General features: G+C 49.3%; 2 pseudogenes; one reads left to right on the plus strand and one right to left on the minus strand.

The window, feature by feature from the left end:
* The first annotated feature begins 266 nt into the window (after positions 1–266).
* Positions 267–978, plus strand: LOC115325032 (annotated as a pseudogene).
* A 4,270-nt stretch (positions 979–5,248) lies between these two features.
* LOC115308983 lies at positions 5,249–7,787 on the minus strand (annotated as a pseudogene).
* Between the last annotated feature and the right edge of the window lie 526 nt (positions 7,788–8,313).

Below are 8,313 nucleotides of genomic sequence, written 5' to 3' on the forward strand. Positions count from 1 at the left end.
TCTCAACCCGGGGATGTGTAGATCGACGTCCATGTGTTGTGGACGTTCATGCAGTGGTGGGAGGTCGGCCAGGGCCGCAGCGGTTCCCGCGATGTCGCCAAGTTGACAGAGCGCGCGTTCAAGTCCTGACACTCTTCTCTGCGCAATCTTAATGATTAGGCTTCCCGTCGACCGCCCATTCTCCATTCGGATAAGGTGCCCAAGAGCCCGCTTCTGTAGTGTGGCACAAATCGTGGCTACGCCGGCCTCGACGAGTGTCTTGTGTGATGAGGCGCTTCGGGGCGTGCCAAGGCAAATTCTCAGTGCCACCCTCTGCGCCCTCTCTAGGTTTTCTTGTTGTGTGCTGTTTAGCGTCACCAGTGGCAGCGCGTAGGTCGGGCAGGACACGACCAGGCCCTTCTACATTGCCAGCATCATGGCCTGCGAGATGCCCCACGTTGTGGCTCCAAGTGCCTGCAGGGTGTTAGTTCTTGTGCGCATCTTCTGGAGCACTGCATCTACAGCCGGCCTCCAGGACACGCGCGCGTCGAGCATCAAACCCAGATAAGTTGCTGTCTTTTCTGATTTTATCGGTGCTCCCTCGATCTGTAGTACTGGACGAAATGTTCGCAGTATTAGAGCCTGGAACAGAGCCGTAGTCTTCTCAGCCGAGACGCCGAGGCCCAGTTCGTGTAGTCTGTGCACCGTGTTGGTCAGTGCCCGTCGCAACTCTTTCACCATTTCCTGTCTCCGTGTTGGCCCAAAGTGCCACGTCGTCTGCGTATACCGCCATGTCCACGAGGAACTGTGGTCGAGCTCCAACTCTGGCAGCCGAAGGGAGAGACGCGATCGCGATGGAGAAAAACAGCGGGCTCAGCACGCTTCCCTGAGGCACACCGGCTGTTATCCCGCGTGGGGTGCTGTAGGTGCTGCCGACACGTACACGCTGTGTTCTCTGTGTCAGAAATGCATGTATGTATGACAGGGGGCGCCCGGTGATTCCGAGGTTCTGGAGAGCTGTGTAGATGGTGTCATGGGGGAGCGCATCGAAGGCTTTCCTCACGTCTAGGAAAACTGTGGCCGCCTACCAGCCCCTTTCTTTAGCTTCCTCCATGGTGGTGGTGAGGTCTGCAATGGAGTCCGCAGTGCTTCTTTGTCTCCTAAAGCAGGAGAAGCAGTCGGGAAGCGCGTCTACTGCCTCCAGGTGGTAGTTTAGACGTGGCAGTACCATTCGCTCCAGTAGCTTGCCCAAGCAGGAGGTTAGTGAGATGGGCGGTAGGAACTCAAATCATTGGCCGGCCTTCCAGACTTCAGCAGGCGTATGGTAGTGGCCTCTCTCCGGGCCCTTGGAATCTCAGCACTGCTCCAAACCTTTTTCATGTAGTCGAGGAAGCTGTCGTGGCACGACTCGTCCAGGTTCCTGATGGCCTGGTTCGTCACTCCGTCGGGGCCTGGGGACGAGCTCTTGCGCGGGCATGCGTCGGTGGCGTGTCTTAATTCGTGTAGCGTGAAGGGGGCATCCATAGCCTTCATGCTGGGCGCCGAAGGGTCTCTGCGTGTTGACCAGTGTTGGGGGCTGGACCCACCAGTAGGCGGGTTGGAACGTTTGTGAAGAGGTCTGCGAGTAGTTCTGTTACCTGCTGCACAGTCGCTCCTCTCGCTAGGGCCAGACCATGTATTGGCTGTCTTCGGAGCGGACGTCCGGCAAGCGTTTTCACCATCCGCCAGGCTCTTTTAGAGCGCAGCTCTTAGGGGCCCGTTTCCGGCTTGAGCGGCGTCGGCGTCCCCGTCGGCGTCGGCGTCCCCGTCGGCGTCGGCGTCGCCGTCGCCGTCGGCGTAACCGCGAAGACGTGACCCCCCCGAGGTCACGTGACCCACCCAGGTCACGTGACACCCCTAGGTCACGTGACCCCTCGAGGTCACGTGACCCCAGAAGTCACGTGACCCCTGAGGTCACGTGACCCCCTGAAGTCACGTGACGTCTGGGGGTCACGTGACCCACTCAGGTCACGTGACGCCCGAGGTCACGTGACTCCCTAAGGTCACGTGACCCCCAGAAGTCACGTGACCCCCTGAAATCCCGTGACCCCCTGTCATGTGACCCCTTCAGGTCACGTGACCCCCGAGGTGACGTGACCCCCAAAGGTCACGTGAGCCCCTGAGGTCACGTGACCCCCTGAAGTCACGTGGCCCCCTTGAGCTCACGTGACCTCAAGGAGTCACCTATCCCTCAGTACGCTTCCATCTTCCTCCTCAAGAGCTGCGCTCTAACCGGCGCTACAGGGAATTGTAAACGGCTTTCATTTTTTTTCCCCCGGCTGGCATGTGAAGTCTGGAGCAGCGGAGGTCCCACTGCCTTTTCGCCACCTTTTTCCGTGGCGGCGGAACTTTGCGTCTAGTCTAGGGTGACCACCCGTCCCTCGACTCGCGGGACTGTCCCGCATTGAGAGCTCGTGTCCCGCGTCCCGCAAGAAATTCCCAAATCTTCAAAATGTCCCGCATTTCACATTGTCGTAACATTTACTGCTCAAATTATGGCGCTTTCGAACAACGGCAACGGGGAACCGCAGAGGTGGCTGGTAAATATGTGAATCTCGATGGTATGTCATTTTCTTGCCAAGCACTGCGGGAAGGAAGCGTCGTTTTTACAGGAGACTGACGCACATGCGCCGTTGTGCCTCTCCCCTTGATGGCAAAATACTGCAAGCGAATATTGCTCGCCAAAAGCTGAAAAATAAACTATTGTAATTAGTTGCAAATCATACTGTATCATACGAAAGGGTTGTTGTGGGAAGCTTTTTTTTTAGTAAAGACGGCCACAGAAGACAAAAAACCTGCAACTCACAACGGTAAAAAAAACAACAACATAAGGTTTTATTTTTGTGTAGGAGCATGTTAATATAAGCGTAAGTATCGACAGGAAACAATAAGCCGAAACATATATACTGTTTTTTATTTCCTTTTGATGGATTAGGGTCAGGTGCCGTCGATCTTTATATTCTCAACTTAGATACTTTTAATAAAATATTTACCATTACAAATAAACAAAAGTATATCACTGTGAGTGAAACTTATCTTAGTTTAATTGCAGCGTAAACTTTTCAGGTGTATATACGCTTTTGGACAGCACAGAATTTCGGGGTGTGCGCGTTGGTGAATTTCCCTCAATAGTTATTTTTTTGAGTCGCGAAAATACCGTCCTCTATACCCCCCCCCCCCCCCCCCCCCCCGGGTCAGGGTGTCCCGCATTCCACCGGCAGGAAGGTGGTCACCCTAGTCTAGTCGCTTGTACTCCTGTATGTCCTCCGGCTTGTTGGTCCTCCAGGATCTGCGTTGTGCACGTCGTCGTTGAGCTCTTAGGCGGAACCAGTCCATGTCCGGGTTTGGCCTTGTGATGGGTATCTGTACCATTCTTGTGACTTTTTTCAGTGCTTCGGCGATGTTCTCGGGGGCAAGGAGTGCGCCAGAGTCTACCAGTTTGTCTAGCTGTCTTCTGCACTCCTTCCAGTCCACGAGGTGGCAGGTCTTGAGTGGGGCTTTGGGTGGCTTCCCGATGATGATGGGAAGGTGGTCACCGCCCCAGCTGTCTTCTCTGGTCTGGCTGTCAGGCGTAGTCCTCTAGTAATAAATGTGAGGTCAAGGACGCTACCTTCCACTCCTGGGCGGACGAATGTTTGTTCTCCGTTTGTTATATTACGGAGTGCCAGGCCATCCAGAGTAGACGGTAATGCACGACCCCTTGCGTCCGTTTTCTTGTCGCTCCATGTCTCGTTGTGGGAGTTAAAGTCGCCTGCGATTACTGCCTCCCCTTGATCTGCGTGCAGATGTCCACAATCATCTTTGTGTCCCAGTGACCCTGCGGCCGCACGTACACGGACACGAAGGTAATCGGCCTTCCCTTGAGCTCCGCTGTGACCGCCGCGTACTCTTCAGTGTCACTGCACAAGTCCATGAGGTCCACTTCAGTCTGTCCGAGACTTGCTCGTACCAGCAACATGGCTCCTGGGATTTTCCGTGCTCGCGTTGCTTCGCTCATATAAGTCACGTACTCTGAGATGCGAATGTCTTTTGTGTTCGGTTCCTGGAAGGCCAGGGCATCATATGCATTGTCTTGCAGATGGTCGCGAAGCCCTGGCAGCCGCGATTGTATTCCGTTAGCGTTACCTTGTAGCAAAGAGCACCCGATAGGGTGTTTGGATGTTGGATTAATGTTGCTTCCCATTTTCAGTTGTTGGTGGGGCTGCTGCTAACCACTTGCAGTTGGATGAATCGCTGGAGTATTTCTGCTCTCGGCTGGTACTGAGGCAGGAGAGGAATCCCAACTTGAGAAGCTGCGTCTTCTATGGCCAGAGAAAACTGAGGTCTTTGCAGTTTAGAAAATGAAGTGCAGGAGTGCTGGAGAAAGCGAGAATCGGTGAAGTCCAAGGGAAAGATGAATATAAAATTTGTAAAGATGAAAACCAAAGATATGTACACTGCAGCATAGTTCCGGCATTTTTCCCGGTCGTCGTTTAGCAGTGAAGGCACAACGTTGGCTGTGTTTGGAGCGTCGAATGGGGTAAGCATGAAAGAGCTTCAAAGAATCATTAAAATAATGGACTCTAATAAAAGAATAGCCTTGATCACCTGATGAGGCGTTGACTCCGGTGTTATTGTTCACAATAATCTACGAAGAGTAGTGAACACGAGTGGGATTATGAAATGGAAGATCGAGGTGGTTTCTCCTTCCGTTTTTCGGTTAGGTGCCAACGTATGCAAATCGGAAGACTTGCTTGAAATTATGTCTTTGATGTTTTGTTTATCCCAGAAGGATGCTTTTTCAGTTCCTTCAGTGGCGACTCTTGAGGTGGATGCTACGGCATCGGACTTATCGTTTCTGCTCTCTTGTTTTTCAAGGGAAGGGAACTCTTGAGCAGTCCGTTGTGGAACACTCCTGATGGTGGCATCAGGTTATGGTGTGTCATTTTTGGTAGTTTTCTTGCTTATTTGGTGTTTAGTGTGTACAGCATCTCTGGCCTCACGAAAAGTGGTGTTGTGTTTCAGCTGGTATCTCGTGACCTCTGTCTCTCTTACTTTCACTGGGCATTCGGCTGCGTTGGAAGCATGCTCTCCTTGACAATTCACGCATCGCAAGTTGGCTGTGCATTCACCTTCGTGGCACTGCCCACATCGATAGCACGGCTGAGAGGCCGCTGTGCATGCAGCTGCAATGTGGCCAAACTTGTAGCATTTGTAACATTGCAGGGGTCGTGCGCGGTAGGGAAGTACCTCAGTTCTGACAAGAGCCACTTTGATATGTTGGGGTGGCACCTTTCCTGCGAAGGCAACCCGTATGACGGGCGATTTCTTCCCGAGTCGCTTCACTCCTGTTATGCCTGTAGATGACTATGCCTGTAGGACTGTAGATGAGTCTTTACGTCGTCCTCTGTGGAATCAGGGTCAATATCTCGGAGAACGCCGAAAGAGTTCGAGTGGTCTCTGGGGTGGAAGGCTGTCACTGGCAGTGCAGAGAGTTTTGCTAACTTGAGCAGTTCGGCTTTAAAGAGGGGTCTTTTTGTGTCAACTGCGATGATGTTGCGAGCCTTGTTAGTTCGGATCTCACTCACCATGCCTGGTGCAGCGTTGTTCAGAAAGTCGGTGAGCTTGATTTTGCTCAGTGACTAAGCCTGGTGGTTTCCAGTGGGGATGAAGAGTACGGTATGACCGACTTGCAGGTTGACTTCATCCTTGAAAGGTGATGCTGAATTCAGGCACCTCTTGCGCCTTTTCTTTCCGTGAGCGATCTCGTATTCACCGTCGTTCGATTGCATGTCTTCATCATCGCAAGCGGATACGATCGTCGAGGAGGAGCAGGTGGCGGCTTCATCGGTGACGTCCATAGACGGAATTGTATTCGCGACTCCAACTAACTATAGGTGGCGCCACTCATTTTCCAAAATGGCGGTTATAGTGAGGGTCGGAGATGGGTGCCGCTGTTGAGCTTGTCTAGTGTACTGACTTCACTGAGCGACACAAATTATTTCTGGTAATACGAGGAAGCTAGGGTATTATGAGCACAGGTCACCTCTTTACCCTGAAAACAAGAACGGTGTTTAGCGCAATATTTATGGAAGGATGCGCGTTTTACTTCTGGAGCGAAACCGAAACTAACCTCTAGTTTAGATTTAATTTCTCGATATAGGTTTTAATTTCGGATTATTTCATAATTCAAGATGTGTCTCACATCGTAATTATTTCGTTTTGAGAAGTTGTTCGTGGAAACTTTATTTTGTGGCATCCATGTTCGATCCAGGCTGATATTTGTAGTTGTTGTAGTTGTTCAAAAAATCAGTGCTGATATTTGTGCGTTCTCGCTGCCTTTTCTCGCTCAGATAATTGTCATGTGAAATAATGAACTGCGGGCCTTTTAATACGCTTTGGGTATTTAGATGATTATTTGATTTAGCATTATTATCAGCACAATAATAAGAGAATAATTCCACTTTTTACATTATGTCTCTACAATGTATAAATTAATAAACGATGTTCTCACTGCAACAACCCAAAGACGAAATCCCAGTCGCAGCTGAAGTGTGTGTGTGTGTGTGTTTTTTATCGCAACGCGTGACGCATATGACTTTATACTTCATCCAGTGTTTGACTGTTTGTCTATCTTGATAACGATGTCAGAGTTTTTCATATGCTAAAAAGAAAACAAAATTATACTTTTCTTTAAAGACTATTATGGTTAAACGGCGTATTTTCGTGATCTTGGCGTTAACTGGGGGCATACATTTCCGCGCTTTGTATTAATAATAATGATAATAAAATTCAGATATTTTAATACGTAATTTTTCAAGCTCTCAATTAATTTGTTGCTTTTGATTTAATTTTTAACGCGCGGACAAATATGACAATTAAAAGTGTGCTTATCACCATCACTGGTGCCAACTGCAGTATTTTGCAAAGTAAAATAGTCTCAAAATAAATGAAAATATATTAACTAATTTGAGAAATTCATGTAAAATTAGATTAATTGTGGGTAAACTACATTTTGCTATCAAAGACGCAACTTTTGACAATCGGCAAAACGTCCAAAGTCGCCGCCAATATCCTTCCAGACCAAATGCCCAGAAGTAAAGAAAATAATAAACAAAAAATTAATCTTTTTTTTGTTTAATTACCAATCTTTTTATAACATTTAGTTATTTTCATTTTTACGTTCCGTCGTTTTGCCAATTTCAGCCTTTCCAGTTCGAAGGAACGCCTACCTGCTTGCACGTCTGCTCACTGCAGCACGTTTCGTTGGTGTTGGAAGCCGGTGAAACAGTTGTGAGTTTTAATATTGCGTATACGAGCGAACGCTAGCGCTGTGTGTTTGCGTTAGCTTTGCGTGTTCCACACTACGCGTGATGGGAGCCCGAAATAGCGGTCTTGGATGGCGCATGGCGATGAGGCGCACGCACAACGTGGGGCACGCAACTCTAACGCAAACGCACACCGCTTGCGTTTGCTTCTATGCGCATTCTATGCGCAATACTAAAACTCTCCTGTAAGGTACAATCCCATACCGGCTGCAGCACTACGTAGGGACGGTGAAGAGTGTTGTTTGCATTCGGAAATGATATTTCCCGAGCCGTGATCGCAAGCAGTTCCGCCGCACCCGCTGAGCAGGAGAATTGGGGGACCCTCACTAGAGCGCTTCCCGTTTCCGCCGCGGGAGGGCGAGCGTCGAGCTGGAGACGCGAATAGCCGTCCTTGACGATCGTTGCTGAACTCGCCTGGTCTTTGTCTAAGTCGGGGGGAAGGTTTGTTGACTCGGGGGTCATCTTCTTTGATGGCCTCCAAGAAGGAGGCCGTTAGCGAGAAGAGGTTCAGTGCCTCTCCGCTTGTATGTGATCGCAGAATTTAATGTGGAAAATATCAGTTTACCGGTTATATACGAAAAGCCTCAGGAGATGGGGATAGAATAAACAGCTGCAGTCTCGTCGTCGTCTTCGTTTTCTCAGCCCACAGTCTAGATGTCGTTTGGCCTTTTATTTACTACGAGTTCGCCAAAATTACAACCCGGCCGTTTTCCACCCAATTTATCCGAATGCAATAAAAACAAAATTACCACAATCCCACGTGTAAATAAGTTACACAAAAATGTATTTCCGCGGCACTCGTTGAAACTTGTGACCGATTTTGCAGCTTTTATATATATATATATATATATATATATATATATATATATATATATATAGATATATATATATATATATATATACATACATTATCAGGTTACATGAAGAGAACATGTGGAGGAGGGGTTCATAAGAGGGCGCGGTGATACCAGAGCACCGCGCTCTGGTC

The sequence above is a fragment of the Ixodes scapularis genome, unplaced genomic scaffold (genome assembly GCF_016920785.2).
Source record: "Ixodes scapularis isolate PalLabHiFi unplaced genomic scaffold, ASM1692078v2 PGA_scaffold13__105_contigs__length_92229423, whole genome shotgun sequence".
NCBI classification, from domain to species: Eukaryota; Metazoa; Arthropoda; class Arachnida; order Ixodida; family Ixodidae; genus Ixodes; species Ixodes scapularis.